At 37.0% G+C, this 22,419-nt stretch overlaps 1 protein-coding gene, 1 long non-coding RNA gene and 1 gene segment (V, D, J or C); 1 reads left to right on the top strand and 2 right to left on the bottom strand.

The window, feature by feature from the left end:
* The window catches only part of LOC129012912 (uncharacterized), a 46,025-nt gene extending 38,095 nt beyond the window's left edge, over window positions 1-7,930 (top strand). For both annotated transcript variants that reach the window (XR_010123676.1, XR_008493736.2), the window contains 3 exons: window positions 2,575-2,672; window positions 4,554-4,646; window positions 7,462-7,930. This is a non-coding gene — a long non-coding RNA (uncharacterized LOC129012912). The remainder of the gene's footprint in view (window positions 1-2,574; window positions 2,673-4,553; window positions 4,647-7,461) is intronic.
* The window catches only part of LOC129012897 (T cell receptor alpha chain MC.7.G5-like), a 595,859-nt gene that overhangs the window by 176,878 nt on the left and 396,562 nt on the right, over window positions 1-22,419 (bottom strand). The window lies entirely within an intron of this gene.
* The window catches only part of LOC129012899 (T cell receptor alpha variable 41-like), a 188,552-nt gene that overhangs the window by 122,549 nt on the left and 43,584 nt on the right, over window positions 1-22,419 (bottom strand).

Below are 22,419 nucleotides of genomic sequence, written 5' to 3'. Positions count from 1 at the left end.
AGTCATAATTCCCAGGAGTACAGTGTCAGCACTGTCCAGAGGAGAGAGGTGTTAAAACTGAATGCAGGTAAAATCCAATTAACAGAGGGGCAATTTTTGTTGGGAGGTTGGGATTCTTCATAGTGGTTTTTTAGATTTAAAGAAAAATGTGCAACCCCCTCTGTCAAGCCATTTAACTTTCTATGTTCTCAGCAAGCAAATTTCTTATCAGTAATTTGGCTTTTAAAGTGTCATGATAATAAGGAGGAGAAGGGAGAGACCAGAAGAGCAAATGCATTGGTATTTGAGGTTAAGCCTGGATCTCGTCTCAATTTACATAGCAGAAGCTTACCTCTGATGGGCTGATCCCCTCTGGGTTTACTAAGAACATTTTCTTGAACATATAGACAAGGACTAATTACTCAACCAAGATACTGCCATGAGGAGGTTCCTCTAGCCATCAGCAAAGCTTACTGCCACCCCAAAGCCATTTGGAAAACAAGTGTTTTTTTTTTTTAAGTGAAGGGAAAAAATTCTAATGGATTGGAAAAGACCAAGTAGAATTCACTAATCCTAATGAAACTAATAAATGGAGCAGTCAGGAAAGAAATAGATATTAATGCCACCTTTCAAACCTTTAAAAGGAGAGGCATAACCAGGAAAACAAAATACAAAACAAAAAATCTGCTCAGATTTTTTACGAAACAACTGATGTTGTAAGGTTTTCACCTCAACTCATCCTTTGAGCAAACACATTTCTGTCAATAGTGGAAAGTTATGGAGAGAAGATACCAATGACGTGTGCACTCAAGTGTCAGGGGGAGAAGAGGCTGGACTGCAGGGTTGTGTGTGTGCGCACGCTTGCATGTGGATGTACACACTTCTACAAGGGAATTTGTAAAAAAAAAAAAATTTGGTTAAGATTGTGGACTCCAAGCCAGATATTTGAATTCAAATTTTGATTGTAACCCTTACGAGCCTGGTGAATTTGGGCAATGTACCCAGTTCCTCTGAGGCTTGGTTTCGTCATCTGTGAAATGGCAAAAATATTATTAGCATCATAAGGTTAATGATAAGTTTACATGATACAATGTATGACACATGACAAAGTGCTTAATGCCAGTCACAAATCCCGAATAAAGGTGGACTTTGTTATCTGCATAGGTATATGCATGCGAATATATGATGGTAGAGAAGAAAATCTAAAAAACAATTAAAGTTTAATTATTCAAGTAATATACTAATACATCCTTATTATAAAAATAAAAGCATTGCAATTACAACCAAAATCTCCACTGACTGTCCTCCCATCCCACAATATAATTCCCTCTTCCAGAGATACTAATCACAGGGAATTCATCAATGTATTTACAGTCCTTTTGCTGTGCAATGTTCAGGGTTTATACTGTACAAGTATTTTTATCAACATAAATATGTAATACTCTATATATTGTTCTGCAACTTGCGTTTTCAATCAATAATGCATTTTGGCGATCTTCTTCTGTCATTATATATAGATTCATGTCATTATTTTTAACATATGGAATATAGACTTATAATATGTGGTATCACTTTTTGCTATATGATTATGTTATTTCCAACTTTTTATGGCCCCAAAATTGCTGCTGGTCCATGCTTTCTTTTACAATAAGAGTAATGCCAAGACTGGGGTGCAGTAATTGCTAGGTCATAGAACACATTCCTTTCCAATATGAATATTTACTAACATATACTTTTATGTTGTGATAGGAAAGATATCTCACCTATTTTCCTTGCCACCAGGGTAAAATGTTATATTAATTTCCTTGTATTGTATATAGTACTCAAGACAGATAATTTTGTTAATTATCTCCTAACATTAATGTTTATTCTTTTACAAATTTCATTTCATCATAAAATTAGTATGTGCTTATTACATTGAAAATTTGGAAAATACAAAAGAGTGGAAGGAAAACAATGACCGTATTCCTATGAGGTGAGATATTTGATACTCAAAAAATGATATACTTTCCTAGGAAATTTTTTAAAAAACTATAATTTGGTAACAACTAATGTTAAAGATCAGGTTACTAGTATGCTGTTTTGAAATTAACAAGGTAATAAATTATGGCTTAAAGATACCAATGTTTTACATTATTTGAATTTCTGTTGGAAGAATTTAGGAATCAAAAAAACTCATGTATTTTAGATATTAGTTACAAAGTTAGTATTCCACATTTATTAACTTTTTGTCCTTTTTTGAATAGTATTCTTTTTACAGAGACAAAAAGTTATCATTACTTTTAAGATGCTTCTGAGACCTGTATGGAAATTATAATAGTAACAAGAATTATTTAAAAATTGAATTTAAAAGTTATTTGTGATATTTATTATACTTGGAATATGTGCATCTCTAGAATTTTCATGGGTCTTCATAATTTTATGGAGTTAAAAATGTGTTTTCAATGGAATGGTAGTCTAAAACATGGAGTTGGGCAGCATAAGTTATGTGAAATTTAAGTAATGTGATATGAAAATTAATAGCCCATATATTCTGTGAAAAATGGGTAATTTTGTCGTTCTCACCAAACTTAAATGAGATTTGTGTAATTTCAGTTGGTGAACGAGCTAAAGGAACCGTAGATTGTTTTTACTCCTGCCACATGGTGGAGCTACTTCAGCTTTAATGGAAAGAACCAGCCATTGTTAGTATGGTATGTTCCACCTGTTGCTTTATGAGAATTTCTATAAGAGAACTTGGTTATTTTATGCTATTATGTTTAATAATCACTTAAATAATTTCAAATTGTTTTATTTATTTTTATATTAGCATTCATTAGGAGTTGGTACCAAAGCTCATGCTGGAAAATGTGCATTCAGATGCATAACTTCTAAGCAGATGTTAGCTATAATTCACTCCCACGGAAAAAGCCAAACAACTCCCTTGATGTGTTTTACCACTAATTTAGAAAAGAGCAGTTGCTAAATATTGTAGATAATGCTAAGAAAATAAAGAGCGGCATCAAAACAGAAATGTGCTACAAAGTTGTAGGTATTTGGGCTCTGTGAACCAGTTCCCCATGGAAAGATAAGCCTTAAATTATGCAAAATTATAAGGAGTGCATACCTCTCATAAAACACAACTGACTCACGTTGGGGCTGAACAACTATAAGCAAATACTGTCACAAGATTTTGATGCCCTGCTTTGCTAATACTAATAGTTACTTTAATACTAAGTGAAGGCCTAATAATGTCAAGTAATTTGAATATAAAACAGTCATTGGAAAATGGAATCATAACAAGGTAGATGCTGTAAGCTTGGGGAACTCAGTGAATGATTGGTGCTAAATTCCCCATTCACATGGCTGTACTGTGTAGAGCTCATCTTTTGTATAAATCACTGTGTTACAGTTGATTAGCAATAGTAAAGAATGCTTCATTAAAAGTTAAAAACATTTCTTTCAGTATTGTACTATAGGTGCACAGTAAATTGATTGACCCATCAAGTGAATTAATTGACAATTCAATATGAATTTGTTTCAAACAAAGGAAAACAAGGATGAAAATTATGTACAAAATGAGAAGAATCAAGTCAATAAGCAAAACCCAACACCACGTATATATCTTTCATCTATTAAACTCAAAACTGGTGACTTAAATGATGAACTGGATAAAGAAAAGGTGGTACATATATGCCATGAAATACTACTCAGCCATAAAAAAGAAAAAAGTCACATCCTTTGCAGCAACATGGATGGAGCTGGAAGTTCTTATCCTAAGTGAATTAATGCAGGAACAGAAAACCAAATGCTGCATGTTCTCACTTATAAGTGGGAGTTAAACATTGAGTACACATGGACACAAAGAAGGGAACAATAGATGCCAGGGCCCAGTTGAGGGTGGAAGGTAGGAGGAGAGTGAAGATTGAAAAATTACCTATTGGGTACTATGCTTATTACCTGGGTGATGAAATAATCTGTATCTTTTCAAACCCCCATGACATATACTTTACCCATTCAACAAACCTGCACCTGTACCACCTAAACCTAATATAAAAGGTGGAAAGAAAAAAACCTGGTGATTTAGTTTTAGCCAAATATTATTATTACATTAAATTAAAATTATTTATTGAAGTTGTAGTGGTTTTGAAGCTTTGTGAATGTTTAGTTTATATTTTTAAATTGTTGGCATAAGAGCAATAAGCACATAGAGTTTATAAATCATATTATGTTTCTACATGTTTAAATAGTATTATGTTAAAACTAATTTAGTTTACCCTAGGGCCTCTGAAAATTACTTGTCTTTTAAGGAGCTGTATCTGACTCGAGTATGCTATTAGTCCTGGGAACTTTGAGTTTCTTTTGCAGGTAGCTTTTCTCTTTTGGTCTGCCTGGAAGAGTCCCTGGAAGGGACTGTGGCTGAAATCCACATCATAGAATTTATGCTGTTATTTTTGATAATCACTTAAAATAATTTCAAATTGTTTATTTTTATATTGGCATTCATTAAGAGTTGGTGCCAAAAAGCTCATACTGAAAGATGTGCACCAAATACATAAATTTTAAATACTTGTTAACTATAATTCTGTGTTCAGGAGGCAGATACTTGAAGAGCACTGTGTAGCTATTGCACAGAGGCAGGTAGCTGAGCCTTTGAGCGGGGGAATGATGGTGAGCAAAGAGCAAAGGTAAGCCTCTTTACTGAGCTGGGTTATGAATCTTCTACTTCATTTCTCTCTTTCTTTCATTGGACAAGGTCCTGTCTGACAGACCAGCACCATTTGTGTAAAATAAATCAGAATGAAGTTCTCTACATTTTAGAATTCAGAGGGCTGAGGCCTTGGCTCAGTCTCCTCTTGGTATTCACCCTCATTCAGAGAGACAGTCTAATATAGAAATTGGGCCTTTTGTTCATCATCTCCTATAAAGTTCCTTTTATCTCCAAAAGGACTCCTCGTAGATCTAGACTGATATCCTCATATTTGAGAGGAAAGTTCCTTTGTGCCCCTCTGTCCCTCTCCAAGCATTTCCCAAATCCTAGGTCAGCTGCAGCCATAAAGATCACCAGTGAACCCGTGGAGCATCTGTACTTTTCTTTCTGCCCACATTTGCTATCTTCTGAGATTTAGAAGTTGTGCTGGATTATGCTGGTCAACTTGCTTAAGCAGACAACTGCATTTCTCAGAATCCCCTTTCATGTATCGCTCTGTGTTAGCATTGGCTAAGAGATGATATGGGAAAAGATTTAGAACACAGAAGTGGTAACTATTACTCTTAGAAAGTCACTGTGATCACATACAGTGATGGACAGAGGCAGAGATGCTTGGTAGGTCCCATATAGTCCTTGCTTTCCTTCACTCTGCATCCAGCGAATCTTTCTGACTCTTGGCTCTGCTGAACAACAGTGACTCCAGACCCATCACCAACTACTTGGCTGTGGACCCACAGAAGTGGTTGTTACAGAGAGGTAACCACTTTCCATACACTTCTCCATGAGCTCCCCTTCACAGTCCCACTTTGGTGGTTGAAAGTGTTTAGCTTCCTAGATTTTCCCTGAAGCCCCAGCCTGTCTGGTCCATCTGTGCTACTGCATAAGATAGACAGGTTAATGACCCTTTTTCTGATCCTCTGACTCCTTCTTCCAGACCTTTCCTTCTCTAGCTTCTCCCACATTTGTAAGGTCTGATTCCACAACGAATCCACTATTCCTATATTCCATATCATTCACAGTGGTTCTGCTTCCCTGGCTGACTCTTAACTGATACAACTATTGGTCTCGGAAGTGAATCCAGAGGTAGAATTTTAAGGATGGGAATTTGGTATTGATTCTCTGATTTGATGAAGCATTAGTGACTATACTGTCAATGGTAAATGGGACACAGTAGTCCTTGGTATCAAGTGCTTATAGAAGGCAAGGTGTTAGATTACCAGGTAGCTGCTGCCATAGAGCAATGTAGTGGAAATAAGGAGTATAAGGACTGGAGTTTGTGGGTTCCTTCAAAGTGTCACAGAGAATATGGAGAAAAAGAAATAAACTCAGAGTATTGAATGTTCAGTTCAAGATGCAGGCAAGGGACTGAAAAGTCTTTGTGACTACTCTGAAAGAAACTCTTATCTCTTATAGCTGCAAGATCTGATATTTCAAAAAACCAAGCCCAAAGACTAATCCTGCAGCTAGCTAGATTAGAACATCAATTCAATTCAAGATCTTACAGTTAAAATTAGGGCTTTGATTGGGATAGAGCTGGCAGGCCATATCAGGGCAGGAACAAAATGATGAGGTACCATGCCTTCCAAAAGGACTGCAGGATTTTTCTAATTTATATTTACTTTCCAAAAGTTTAGACTGTAATTTCTCCTTCTTTCCTTCCCTGAAAATTGAGATGGCAACATGTAGGCAGATTCTTTGGAAGCTGAGAACCTTGAAAGCCCTGTCTCCTTTCCCAGCAGAAGCAGCCTTTCCCTCTGAGGAGTTTAGTACTCCCTTGACTGAAAAGCCTGTAAGGACTTACTCTGTGGAAAAATGCAGAGACCCCTCAAGACTCACCCCCAACATCTTTTACTGTTTGTATGCCTATAGCTAGACTCGACTTCTGGCAGGCTGTATCAGGGCAGGAACAAAATGATGAGGTATATGCCTGCCAAAAGGACTGCAGGATTTTTCTAATTTATATTTACATTCCAACAGCTTAGACTGTAATTTCTCCTTCTTTCCTTCCCTGAAAAGACCTAAAGCCATTTGCCAAGGTCATAGTGCATTTGGGAAGGGTAAATAACCAGACTTTTGGGGGATTTCTGGACATTGGCTTTGAAATGATACCAGTCCTTGGAGACATAATATGCCACTATTGCCTATTTACCAGAGTAGGGGTTTATTGAAGCTGAATGATTAATGGTATTTTGGCTCAGGTCCATCTCATATTGCATCCAGTTAGCTCTGAACTTACCCCATGGTTATTTCCTAAGTTCTAGAATGCTTAACTGAAGGAGGCACACTCAGGAAAGGCAGAATAACTGTATTGATTATCTGATCTGAGGAGTGACGACAAGTAGAAGGCATTAGAACTGCCTTTGTATTCCAAACTAGTAAATCCACAGCAGCACTGCATTCTGTAGAGACTTGTAGAGATTAGTGCCTCTATAAAAGATTGAAAAGATGCAGGGCTGGTGATTTTCACCACACCTCCATTCAACTCAACTATCTGGCCTGTGCAGAAGACAGATGGATCTTGAAGAATGACAAAGGATTATTGTAAACTTAATCAGGTGGTGAGTACAATCACAGCTGCTGTTCCAGATGTGGTTTCATTGCTATAGTAAATCAATATATGTGACTTCTAATATGTGAATACTGATAGGGGAAGTCATTTTTTCCTCTATATACATGTTAGTAGAGGCTATCAGAAGCATTTTTCTTTCATCTGGAAGGGCTAGCAATGTACCCTCCTTGTTTCACCTCAGAGTTATATCAACTCTCCAACCCTGGCCTATTGTATTCCACAGGAAATTGACTGCCTCTTCATTTCACAACACATCACATGGATCCTCTACACTGGTGGACCAGGAAATCGCAACTACTTTAGACACCTTGGTAAGACACATAGAGGCAAGAGGTTGTGAAATAAATCCCAGAAAAATTTAGAAGTTTGCTCCTTCAGGAACTTTCTTGGGGTTTCATGGCCTGGGGAAAGTTGAGATATCTCTTTCAAGGTGAAGTTCAATTGCTATATCTGGTCCCTCCTACCGTAAAAAAGAGTCCGAATTCCTGGTGTGCCTCATTGGATTTTGGAGGCAATGTATCTTATTTGGGTGTGTTCTTATAGTCTAAACCTATTTGCTGAGTGAGTAATCTGAAAGGCTTCCAGTTTTGAATAAGGCCTGGAGAAAGACAAGCCTTTGTGAGAGGGTGGCAAGCTTCCCTGCCACTTTGGTCATATGACACATCTGATTCAGTGGTGCTTAAAGTGCCTGTTGAGCTTTTGGCAGGCCTCTTAGGTAAATTCCAGAGCAGACTTTTAGACTCTGGGAGCAAAGCCATGCCATACTCTGCAGATAACTATTTTTTTTCTTTTTCTTTTTCTTTTCTTTTTTTTTTTTTTTTTGAGAAACAGCTCTTGGCTCTTTGCTAGATGCTAGTATTTGACCATGGACCATTAAGTATCATGTGACCAGAAATGCCCCCGGTGAAGTGAGTAGTGCTTACCCCAACACCATGTTCTATTGGTTATAATCAAGTCACAGAGCCAGTCCAGATCAAGGGGAAGGAATTATGCAAAATTCTGAATACCGAGAGACATAGTTCATTGGAAGACCATCTTTGGAAACCAGCAGCTATCACAGTTGCCTTGGATATTTTCTGAATAGAGAGATTCTTACATTAATAACTGTTCTCTTTGCCAATAAATATTTATGGAGAACATACAGTATGTGCAGAACCTGAACATAAGTGGAAGAAACAGGGAAAGCATTGCACCTTCCTCAAAGTTTGTGCTTTCTACCATGAAATATTCACATTAACATTGAAGCTAAGAGTAGGCTGGAAATCCCAGAAGTGAGAATTAATGTACTGGTACCGATGGTCAATGTATGTATTATAGCTCTCTGTGGTGAAATAAATAGATTGATAATGGGCTTCTGTATATAGTTGTATCAACAATAAAACGATGGAATGCTTTCTAGCTCAAGATTTTTACAACCCAATAATCCTTAATCCGGTAACTCATTCCTTATAAGACTCATTCCTCATAAGACCTGCTTACCTCAAAGAATTGTTTATGAGGATATGTTAAAATAAGTATCAGAAAGGACCTTGTAAACTATAAACAATGATACAAATGTAAGAGACAGTTATTGCATTTTCAAAAAGAACTCATAATAGGCGTGATGTAAATATTTGTTGAATAAATGAATGAGAAAATAAAATACATTCTTGAGACAAATTTAATAAATGGTTACCTGAACTATTGTTATTTTTCAAGTTCAGCCTCATTATACTTGCCAATTCTTGGTGTTTGTGTCTTAATCCCTTTTTCTTGTCCCATATTCATGGCTTGGGGAGAAAAATAAGCAGATGAAAGGAAAATTAAAGTCAGAGAGACAGTGTCATATTTAGGTGATAAATAACATCATTTACTTTTTTATACATGTATCAGATCTTTATTCATTTGTTGAATAATTCAGACAAAGTCCTGGGCTTTTTGATACTTAGATTCTTTTATAAAAAATGACTTTTATTTTATTTTAGTTCAATAGTTTTTTGGGGAACAGGAGGTTTTTGGTTACATGGATCCATTCTTTAGGGTGATTTCCGAGATTTTGGTGCACCCGTTCTCCCCCGAGTCTCCAGAGTCCATTATATCATTTTTATGCCTTTGTATCCTCATAGCTTAAATCCCACTTTTATAGGTGAGAACATACAATATTTGGTTTTCCATTCCTGAGTTAATTCAGTAGAATAATGGTCTCCAACTTCATCCAGGTTGCTGTGAATGCCACTATTTCATTCTTTTTTATGGCTGAGTAGTAGTCCATGGTATATGTGTGTATACATTTTCTTTATCCACTGGTTTGTTGATGGGCATTTAGGCTGGTCCCATATTTTTGCGGTTGCGAATTGTGCTCTATAAACATGTGTGTGCAAGTGTATTTTTTGTATAATGACTTCTTTTCCTTTGGGTAGATACTGAGGAGTGGGCTTGCTGGATCAAATGGTAGATCTACTTTTAGTTCTTTGAGGAATCTCCACATTGTTTTCCATAGTAGTTTCCATTCCCACCAACAGTGTAAAATTGTTCCCTTTCACCACATCCATGCCAACATCTTTGATTTTTGGATTTTTAAAAAAATTATGGCCATCTTGTAGGAGGAGTAAGGTGGTATCATATTTTGGTTTTGATTTGCATTTCCCTGATAATTAGTTATATTGAGCATTTTTTAAATATGTTTGTTGGCCATTTGTATATCTTCTTTTGAGAATTGTCTATTCATATCCTTAGCCCACTTTTGGTTGGAATTATTTGTTTTTTCTTACTGATTTGTTTGAGCTCCCTGTAGATTTTGGACATTAGTCCTTTGTCAGATGCATAGTTTGTAAATATTTTCTCCTACTCTATGGGTTGTCTGTTTACTCTGCTGATTATTTCTTTGGCTGTGCAGAAGTTTTTAGTTTAATTACATCCCAGTTGACGCTTATATTCTGCTGGAATATATAAAAAATATATTTTATATATAAATAAATATAATATATTTCTCTATATAAATAATTTCAATATATATAATATATATTTTAATTAATTTATTTTTAAATTATACTTTAAGTTATTGGATACATGTGCAAAATGTGCAGGTTTGTTACATAGGTATAGGTGTGCCACAGTGGTTTGCTGCACCCATCAACCCCTCGTCTACATTAGGTATTTCTCCTAATGCTATCCCTTCCCAGCCCCCAACCTCCCGACAGGCCCTGGTGTGTGATGTTCCGTCCATGTGCCCATATATTCTCATTGTTCAGCTCTCACTTATGAGTGAGAACATGTGGTGTTTGGTTTTCTGTTCTTGTGTTAGTTTGCTGAGAATGATGGTTTCCAGCTTCATCCACGTCCCTGCAAAGGACATTAACTCATTCCTTTTTGTGGCTGCATAGTATTCCATGATGTATATATGCCACATTTTCTTTATCCAGTCTATCATTGATGGGCATTTGAGTTGGTTCCAAGTCTTTGCTATTGTGAATAGTGCTGCAATAAACATACGTGTGCATGTGTCTCTATAGTACAATGATTTACAATCCTTTGGATATCTACCCAATAATGGGATTGCTGGGTCAAATGGTATTTCTGGTTCTAGATCCTTGAAGAATTGCCACACTGTCTTCCACAATGGTTGAACTAATTTACACTCCCACCAATAGTGTAAAACTGTTCCTGTTTCTCCACATTCTCTCCAGCATCTGTTGTTTCCTGAATTTTTTTTGCGGTTGGCAGAATTATTTTAATCCCATGAGAATACTATAAAATTAAAAGTTAACATAAAACAGTCATTCATCATCTCACTAGCCAGAAATAACCCCTTTGGATAAGTGAGAAATTGTTACTTTAGTAGCTGGCATTAGAGATTTTTCAAGGCAGGAAACTATCTTTAATTAGGAAAGTATCTTTTTTTTAAATACACACACACACACACACACACATATGTATATACTTTAAGTTCTGGGGTACATGTGCAGAATGTGCAGTTTTGTTACATAGGTATACACGTGCCATGGTGGTTTGCTGTACCCATCAACCCATCACCTACATTAGGTATTTCTCCTAATGCCATCCCTCCCCTAGCCCACTGACCCCCAGACAGACCCCGGTGTGTGATGTTCCACTCCCTGTGTCCATGTATTGTCCTTGTTCAACTCCCACTTATGAGTGAGAACATGCAGTATTTGGTTTTCTGTTCTTGCAGTAGTTTGCTGAGAATGATGGTTTCCAGCTTCATCCATGTCCCTGCAAAGGACATGAGCTCATCCTTTTTTATAGCTGCACAGTATTCCATGGTGTATATGTGCTAAATTTTCTTTATCCAGTCCATCATTGATGGACATTTGGGTTGGTTCCAAGTCTTTGCTATTGTGAACAGTGCCACAATAAACTTATGTGTTCATGTGTCTTTATAGTAGAATGATTTATAATCCTTTGGGTATATACCCAGTAATGGGATTACTGGGTCAAATGGTATTTCTAGTTCTAGATCCTTGAGGAATCGCCACACTGTCTTCCACAATGGTTGAACTAATTTACACTCCTACCAACAGTGTAAAAGCATTCCTATTTCTCCACATTCTCTCCAGCATCTGTTGTTTCCTGACTTTTTAATGATCGCCATTCTAACTTGTGGGAGATGGTATCTCACTCTGGCTGATTTGCATTTCTCTAATGACCAGTGATGAGGAGCTTTTTTCATGTTTGTTGGCTGCATAAATGTCTTATTTTGAAAAGTGTCTGTTTATATCCTTCATACACTTTTTGATGGGGTTGTTTTTTTCTTGTAAATTTGTTTAAGTTCTTTGTAGATTCTGGATATTAGCCGTTTGTCAGATGGATAGATTGCAAAAATTTTCTCCCCTTCTGTCGGTTGCCTGTTCACTCTGATTTCACTCTGATGATAGTTTCTTTTGCTGTGCAGAAGCTCTTTAGCTTAGTTAAATGCCTTTTGTCAATTTTGGCCTTGTTGCCCTTGCTTTTGGTGTTTTAGTCATGAAGTCTTTGCCCATGCCTGTGTCTTGAATGGTATTGCCTAGGTTTTATTCTAGGGTTTTATGGTTTTAGGTCTTACAGTTAAGTCTTTAATTCATCTTGAGTTAATTTTTGTATAAGTTGTAAGGAAGTGGTCCAGTTTCAGCTTTCTACATATGGCTAGCCAGTTTTCCCAGCACCATCTATTAAATAGGGAATCCTTTCCCCATTTCTTGTTTTTGTCAGGTTTGTCAAAGATCAGATGGTTGTAGATATGTGGTATTATTTCTGAGGCCTCTTTTCTGTTCCATTGGTCTATATCTCTGTTTTTGTACCAGTACCATGCTGTTTTGGTAATTGTGGCCTTGTAGGGTAGTTTGAAGTCAGGTAGTGTGATGCCTCCAGCTTTGTTTTTTTTTTTTTTTTTTTTGCTTAAGATTGTCTTGGCTATATGGGCTCTGTTTTGGTTCTATATGAAATTTAAAGTAGTTTTTTCTAATTCTGTGAAGAAAGTCAATGGTAGCTTGATGGGAATAGCATTGAATCTATAAATTACTTTGGGCAGTATAGTCATTTTTACGATATTGATTCTTCCTATCCATGAGCATGGAATGTTTTTCCATTTGTTTGTGTCCTCTCTTATTTCCTTGAGCAGTGGTTTGTAGTTCTCCTTGAAGAGGTCCTTCACATCCCTTGTAAGTTGGATTCCTAGGTATTTTATTCTCTTTGTAGGAATTGTGAATGGGAGTTCACTCATGATTTGGCTCTCTGTCTATTACTGGTGTATAGGAATTCTTGTGATTTTTGCACATTGATTTTGTATCCTGAGACTTTGCTGAAGTTGCTTATTAGCTTAAGGAGATTTTGGGCTGAGACGATGGGGTTTTCTAAATATACAATCATGTCATCTGCAAACAGAGACAATTTGACTTATTCTTTTCCTGTTTGAATACACTTTATTCTTTCTCTTGCCTGATTGGGAACTTCCAATACTATGTTGAATAGGAGTGGTGAGAGAGGGCATCCTTTTCTTGCCGGGCACTATATTATATAGGATTGAAGGAAAGACCTCTCTGATGAGGTGACATCTGAGCATTGACTAATTGGTTGATCAGAGGGAACCTTCTGGAGTAAGGCCATTCAAGAACAAAGACCCAGAGGTGAAGCCTGGTTGGTATTCAAGGAACATCTAGACTATTCTAGGGTAAGAGTGACCACAAGAGAGTGGAAAAGGTAAAGAAAGATAGGAAATATTCAGTAAACTTGAAAGTTTTCTGTCTGTCATGTTCCGTGTGATGCTGAGGATACCAAGGTGAATGAGATACAATCTCTGTCCTTAGGGAATAGAGTATCATACAGAAAGCTGGTATTATAATATAATGGGAAAATCACTATGTTGGAGGTATGTACAAAGTTCAAGGGGAGCCAGAGAGGAGAGAGCCTAATTTGCCTGGAAGATCAAGGGAGGTATCAGAGAGGAATGTCTAGGAACCATGAAGAGGAGGTGTTGATGAGTTTGGACACTTCAAGCAGAGGGAAGGACACATGCAACAATGAAAGGAAGAGAGGTGATAACTTGTGACATTTCCTGAGTTTGGTAGTTTGGTATTTCTAGAGTGTCAATGATGATGAGAAGTGTTCCAGGAGATGAAGTTGGATTGGTAGCTAAGGGCATATGTGGCTTGTGCACTGCCAAGCCTGAAGAATTTTGAGAAGTGAAGTAAAGTAACTAAATTTCCTTTTTACAGAGTAATGAGGCAACTGGTTAAATGGTGGCATCATTAACAAAGACAAGAATTATGGAGGTAGAAGAGTCTGGAGCAGGGGAGGTGAAGAGATGATGGGTTTTAGGCATACAGTTTAGGTTGCCCAATGGCCATCTGACCAAAAGACAGTTGGATGTTGAGATCTGAAGCAAAGTCAAAGTTAAAGCCATAGCCATTAGTATATAGGTGTTAGTTGCAATTATGGTGTGGGCAGAGAAGTAGACTAAGGTTAGAGCCAGAAAAACAGCAACATTTAAAGCAGAATGGGAGGAGAGTTAATAGAAATCACCATAGTATCACTGACCACATTGTGCTCTAATATTCTATTCATGAGCCTAACTTCCAAAATGGACTATGAACCCCTTGAAGGAAATAATTATAGCTCATCTTTTTTTGTGTTTATTTTCCTAGCAACTGTCCAAATGCCTTGCACATGAGACACTTAATATATATGTATTTAAATGAATAAATAATTAGGACTCTAAGACTTGACATTTCTGCTTAGTACTTCTGTTAGTGTGACATTTCACAGCAGTAGTTCGTTGTGTATTTTTACTTTTATTACTTTTAAAATTACACAAGGAACACATATTTATTCAAGAAAAATTAGAAAAAAAGAAAAGCTAAAAATTACACTTTACTACTAGGAATAGCTATTGTTAACATTCTCATGTCTATCCTTTTAAACAACTGCTATCATTAGAAATACAATATGAACCACATATATAATTTAACAATGTTTAGTGACTACATTAAAATAAATCATAAAGAAATATATAAAATTATTTTTACTTAACCCAATATACCTAAAATATTATCATTTCAACATACAGTCAGCCTGAGCATCATAGTAAGATTCTGTCCCCACAAAAAATGGAGACCCTGATGGCTGACCATGCGACCTCCATGGTCCCTCTGTACTTAGATAGGCAAGACTCACTGGCTTGGTGGTGCCTGAGTGGGGGAAATGTTCTCACTCTCAAAACACTGAGAGGGTTGAGATGCCATGGTTCATGGACCAGCATGAAAGTGGGGTGTGCCTCTCTCCACAGGGCTGGTCTGGGAAGGAAGTGGCCTGTCTGCCAGCCATGACCTCTATCTGAGGGAGCCCCACATCCCAGAACACCTAACAAAGGAAACTTGGGCATGACCCCAGTGATTGGAGGGGGCTCCTCCAAGGCCCGGGAGTGAACCTGGTGAGGGAGTTATTTCTCTGCCTTACCCCACCACAGAGCACTATTGAGAACATGGTGAAATATAAAAGAGCTGCATGACTGAATAAGAGCCTATCTGTTGGTCATCACTCTTAAACACCATCTACTGGGTCACAGTTCAAATTACAACTGCCAAAATATTTTGCCAATGTACAGTGCCTGTGAAACCTAAGACAAGAATTCAGCTACAAATAAAGATCCTGTACAGAGCCTTGGCCCCCTGAAAGCACCCAGAAATGAAGCCAACTGACTATACTCAACTTAAAGAAACACTAGCCCTCTTGGATGAGAAAGAATCAGCATAAGAACTCTGTCAATTCAAAAAGCCAGGATGTCTCCTTACCTCCAAATGAGCACACTAGCCCCCACAGCAATGGTTCTTAACCAGACTGAAATGACTGAAGTGGTAGGTATAGAATTTAGAACCTGGATGGTGAGAAGCTCATTGAGATCCAGGAAGAAGTTGAAATGCAATCCAAGAAATCCAAAGAATCCAGTAAAATGATCTAAGAGCTGAAAGACAAAATAGCCATTTTAAGAAAGAACTAAACTGAACTTCTGGAATTGAAAAATTTATTACAAGAATTTCCACATACAAGCTACCAATGACTTTCTTCACAGAATTGGAAAATACTACTTTAAAGTTCATATGGAACCAAAAAAGAACCTGCATCGCCAAGTCAATCCTAAGCCAAAAGAACAAAGCAGGAGGCATCACACTACCTGACTTCAAACTATACTACAAGGCTACAGCAACCAAAACAGCATGGTACTGGTACCAAAACAGAGATATAGATCAATGGAACAGAACAGAGCCCTCAGAAATAATGCCGCATATCTACAACTATCTGATCTTTGACAAACCTGAGAAAAACAAGCAATGGGGAAAGGATTCTCTATTTAATAAATGGTGCTGGGAAAACTGGCTAGCCATATGGAGAAAGCTGAAATTGGATCCCTTCCTTACACCTTATACAAAAATTAATTCAAGATGGCTTAAAGACTTAAACGTTAGACCTAAAACCATAAAACCCTAGAAGTCAACCTAGGCATTACCATTCAGGACACAGGCATGGGCAAGGACTTCATGTCGAAAACACCAAAAGCAATGGCAACAAAAGCCAAAATTGACAAATGGGATCTAATTAAACTCAAGAGCTTCTGCACAGCAAAAGAAACTACCATCAGAGTGAACAGGCAACCTACAAAATAGGAGAAAATTTTTGCAACCTACTCATCTGACAAAGGGCTAATATCCAGAATCTACAATAAACTCAAACAAATCTACATGAAAAAAACAAACAACCCCATCAAAAAGTAGGCGAAGGACATGAACAGACACTTCTCAAAAGAAGACATTTATGCAGCCAAAAAACACATGAAAAAATGCTCACCATCACTGGCCATCAGAGAAATGCAAATCAAAACCACAATGAGATACCATCTCACACCAGTTAGAATGGCAATCAATAAAAAGTTAGGAAACAACAGGTGCTGGAGAGGATGTGGAGAAATAGGAACACTTTTACACTGTTGGTGGGACTGTAAACTAGTTCAACCATTGTGGAAGTCAGTGTGGCGTTTCCTCAGGGATCTAGAACTAGAAATACCATTTGACCCAGCCATCCCATTACTGGGTATATACCCAAAGGACTATAAATCATGCTGCTATAAAGACACATGCACACGTATGTTGATTGTGGCATTATTCACAATAGCAAAGACTTGGAATCAATCCAAATGTTCAACAATGATAGAGTGGATTAAGAAAATGTGGCACATATACACCATGGAATACTATGCAGCCGTAAAAATGATGAGTTCATGTCCTTTGTAGGGACATGGATGAAATTGGAAATCATCATTCTCAGTAAACTATTGCAAGAACAAAAAACCAAACGCTGCATATTCTCACTCATAGGTGGGAATTGAACAATGAGAACACTTGGACACAGGAAGGGGAGCATCACACTCTGGGGACTGTTGTGGGGTGGGGGGAGGGGGGAGGGATAGCATTGGGAGATATACCTAATGCTAGATGACGAGTTAGTGGGTGCAGCGCACCAGCATGGCACATGTATACATATGTAACTAACCTGCACATTGCGCACATGTACCCTAAAACCTAAAGTATAATAATAATAATAAAAAAAAGAATTTCCACATACAATCAGAAGCATTAAAAGCAGAATAGACCAAACTGAGTAGAGAATCTCAGAGTTTGAAGACCGGTTCTTTAAATCAACTCAGTCAGAAAAAAATAAAGAAAAAAGAACGTTCAAAAAAGAACAAAACCTCTGAGAGATATGGGATTGTGTAAAGAGATCAAGTCTACAATTTATTGGCATTCCTGAGAGACAAAGAGAGAGAGTAAGCAACTTGGAAAACATATTTGAGGACATAATCTATGAAAATTTCCCCAATCTTGTTAGAGAGATTGACGTACAAATTCAAGAAATACAGAGAACTCAGCAAAATACTATACAAGATGTGATCATCTTGAGGACTATGTCCTCAAGGCACATAGTCATCAGATTCACCAAGGTCAATGCAAAAGAAAAAATACTATAGACAACTAGAGAGAAAGGTCAGATCACTTGTAACAGGAGCCCCACTACGCTATCAGCAGACCTTTCAGCAGAAAGTTTACAAGCCAAAAGAAATTGGGGGCCTATTTTCAGCATCCTCAAAGCAAATAAATTCCAACCAAGAATTTAATATCTCACCAAACTAAGCTTCATAAGTGAAGGAGAAGTAAAATCCTTATCACAGAAGCAAACTATAAGGGAATTTGTTACCACCAGACCAACCTTATGAGAAGTCCTTAAGAGAATGCTAAACATGGAAATGAGAGATTAATACCTGCTATGACAAAAACATACTAAGCACATAGCTCACAGACAATATAATGGAATTACACAATCAAGTTTATAAAACAACCAATTATCAACCCAATGGCAGGATTAAAATCCCACATATCAATACTAATTCAGTATGTAAAACGGTCTAAATGCCCCACTTAATAGACACAGAGTGACAAGCTAGATAAAAAGACAAGAGCCAGTTTTCTGATGTCTTCAAGAGACCAAGCTAATGTGTAACTACACTCACATGCTCAAAGTAAAGGGATGGAAAAAAATCTACCACACAAATGGAGAACAGAAAAGAGCAGGAGTCTCTATTCTTATATCAGATGAAACAGAGTTTAAACCAAAAACAATCAGGAGAGACAAAGAAGGGCATTACATAATGATAAAAGGTTCAATTAAACAAGAATACTTAACTATCCTAAATATATATAAGCACTTAACATTGGAGCACCCAAATTCATAAAATAAGTTCTTCTTGATTTATGAAAATATTTAGACAGCTACACACTAATAGTGGGGTATTTTAACACCTTACTGACACCACTAGACAGATCATCAAGACAGAAAACTAATGGAGAAATTCTGAATTTAAACGTGACACTCAACCAATTGGACCTAATAGACATCTATAGAATGGTTCACCTAACAACCACAGAATAGACATTCTTCTCATCGACACAGGTACATATTCTAAGATCAACCACATGCTTGGTTGCAAAGCGAGTCTCAATAAATTTAAAAAAATCAAAATCATACCAAGCACACTCTTAGATTACAATGCAATAAAAACAGAAATCAGTACCAAGAAGATCTCTTAAAACAACACATAAACATGAAAATCAAACAACTTTTTCCTGAATAACTCTTGGGTGAAAAATGAAATTAAGATAGAAATTTAAAAAATCTTTGAAATTAGTGAAAATAAGAGATACAACTTACTAAAATCTTTGGGATGCGGCTAAAGCAGTGTTAAGAGGAAAGTTTCTAGTGCTAAACGTCTTCATCAAGAAGTTAGAAAGATCCCAAATTTACAATCTAACATTGCACCTAGAGGAACTGGAAAAATAAGAACAAACCAACAGTAAAGCTAGCAGAAGAATAGAAATAACTAAAATCCGAGAAGAACGTAAAGAAATTGAGACATGCAATCTATACAAAAGAACAATGAAGCTGAGAGCTGATTTTTTGAAAGAATAAGCAAGATTGATAGACTTCTAGGTAGATTAAGAAATTTTTAAAAGGGTGAAGATCCAAATAAGTGCAATCAGAAATGACAAAGATGACATTACAACTGATCCCACAGAAATAGAAAAGATCTTTAGAGACTATTACAAACACCTCTATGCCCACAAATTAGAAAATTTAGAGGAGATTAATAAATTCCTGGAAACACACAAACTCCCAAGATTGAACCAGGAAGAAAGTGAAAGCCTTAATAGACCAATAACAAGTACCAAAATTGAATTAGTAATTAAAAAAAAAACACCACCACCAACAAAAAAAGCCCTTGATTAGATGGATTCACAGCTGAATTCTACCAGACATATAAAGAACTGGTACCAATCCTACTGAAGTTATTCCAAAAAACCAAGGAGGACAGGCTCCTCCTTAACTCATTCTATGAAGGCAGCATTAATTTGATAACAAAATCTGGCAGAGACATAACAAAAAAAGAAAACTTTGGGCCAATATCCCTGATGAAAACAGACACAAAAGTCCTGAACAAAATACTAGCAAACCACTGGCTGGGTGAGGTGGCTCACACCTGTAATCCCAGCACTTTGGGAGGCTGAGATGGGTGGATCACCTGAGGTCAGGTGTTCGAGACTAGCCTGGCTGACATGGTGAAACTCTGTCTCTATTAAAAAGACAAAAGTTAGCCGGGCAGGGTGGTGCGCACCTGTAATCCCAGTTACTCAGGAGGCTGAGGTGGGAGAATTGCTTGAACCCAGGAGGCAGAGGTTGTAGTGAGCCGAGATCGCATCACTGTACTCCATGAGGCAGGAGAATCTCTTGAACCCAGGAGGCTGAGGTTGTAGAGAGCTGAGATTGCAACACTGCACTTCAGCCTGGCCAACAGAGTGAGACTCCATCTAAAAAAAAAAAAATACTGTTAATAGCAAACCGAATCCAGCGTGACATAAAAAAGTTAATTCACTATGATCAAGTAGGCTTTATTGATGGGCTGCCAGGTTGGTTCAACATTCAACATACATAAATAATAAATGTGATTCACCACATAAACAGAATTAAAAACAAGAACCATATGTCATCTCAGTCGATGCAGAAAAAGGCTTTGATAAAATCCAACATTGCTTCATGATAAAAATCCTCAAAAAACTAAGTATTGAAGGTACGTACCTCAAAATAACAAGAGCCATCTATGACAAACCTACAGCCAGCAATATACTCAATGTTTAAAAGCTGGAACCATTCCCCTTGAGAACTGGAACAAGATAAGGGTGCCTACTCTTGCCACTCCTATTCAACATTCAGTACTGAATGTCTTAGCCAGAGCAATCAGGCTAGAGAAAGAAATAAAAGGCATCCAAATAGGAAAAATAACTTAAACAAATCAGCAAGCAAAACCCAAACAATCCAATTAAGAAATGGGCAAAAGACATGAACAGACACCTCTTAGAAGAAGACATACAGGCAGTCAACAAACATGTGCAAAAATGCTCATCGTCACTAATCATAAGAGAAACACAAATCAAAACCACAATGAGATACCATCTCACACCAGTCAGAATGGCTATTATTAGAAAGTCAAGAAATAGCAACTGCTGGTAAGGCTGCATAGAAAATGGAATGTTTATACACTGTTGGTGGGAATGCAAGTTAGTTCTGCCACTGTGGAAAGCAGTTTGTTGATCTCTGCTTGGATAATTTATAACAGAACTACCATTTGACCCAGCAGTCCCATTCCTAGGTACATGCCCCAAGGAAAAGAAACCATTATACCAAAAAGAGACATGCACTCATATGCTTATTGCAGCACTATTCACAATAGCTAAGACATGGAATCAACCTAGGGGCCCATCAGTGGTACACTGGATAGAAAAAAGTGGTACATATACACCATGGAATACTACACATCCATTAAAAAGAGCAAAATCAGTGACATGGATGCAGCTGGAGGTTATTATCCTAAGTGAATTAAAGCAGGAATGGAAAACCAAATACCACATGTTCTCACCTACAAGTGAGAGCTACACATTGAGTACATATGGACATAAAGATGGGAATAATAGATATTGGTGACTCCTAGATGGTGGGGTGGGGCATGGGGTAGCAATTTACTCATCGGGTACTATGCTCACTACCTGGGTGATGGGATTATCCATACCGAAACCTCAGCACCATGCAATACACCCATGTAACAAACATGAACATGTACCCTTTGGATCCAAAATAAACCTTGAAAGAAAATCCAAAGTGTAAAACGTGGGGAAAGGATATCAGGTTAAAGTTAACATTTTTCTATGACTGTATAATGTTAAAGATATATTATATCCATTTTTCCCTTTGTATAAATAAGAAATTCATTAACTATTGTATAGTCACTTTAGTGAAAGTAATTCAATTCATTCACCCACTTTTCTATATATATATATATAACTATTTTAACTTGCCTTTTTTCCATTTACTCATTTTTATTTTGTAAAATGTATCTAGGAATAATATTTTATGTCTATATTCCATAATTGTGAAAGCCCTAGTTGGGAGAGAAGGGGATTGCTGTCGACATATGAATAGTAAATGGTAATAGGTAAAACTTCTATTGTTAAATAGACATAAACACTTAGTTTCTTAGAAGTTTATCATCACATTTTCTATTACATGAATTGCCTTTTCTGCAAGTGATAAAACTGTTGATCTTTCTTGTGCATTTACAAAGTCAGAGAAACATTTTGCTATCAAATTTTTCTCTTTAAAAATAGTTTGCAATACTTTTTTTTAGAGCCTTATCCTTAATTATTTATTAGCCTCTATTTTTTCAAGTAGGTCTCATGTTTTTTGTTCCCCAAACTGTAAATGCCTTGAAAATTATAATTTTTTCAGTCTTTAGGCACCAGCTAACTGAATTAATATTTTATGAATTGAGTAAATAACTTGTTTTTGAGTAAACCTAGAAATAAAAAATAAATAAAAATGGAAAAATTAGGTGTGGCAGTGTACACTTTTAGTTCCATCTACTTGGGAGGCTGAGGTGGGAGGATTGCTTGAGCCTGGGAGGTCGAGGCTGTAGTGAGCTGTGATTGCACTACTTCACTTCAGCCTGGACAACAGAATGAGACCCTGTCTCAAAACACAACATTAATGATATTGTTTATATTCTTTTCTTCATATTATGTCTTTGAAATCTGTTGTACATTTCACACTTACA

Source organism: Pongo pygmaeus, chromosome 15 (genome assembly GCF_028885625.2).
Source record: "Pongo pygmaeus isolate AG05252 chromosome 15, NHGRI_mPonPyg2-v2.0_pri, whole genome shotgun sequence".
NCBI lineage: Eukaryota > Metazoa > Chordata > Mammalia > Primates > Hominidae > Pongo > Pongo pygmaeus.
This window is presented reverse-complemented; position numbering and strand designations above follow the sequence as displayed.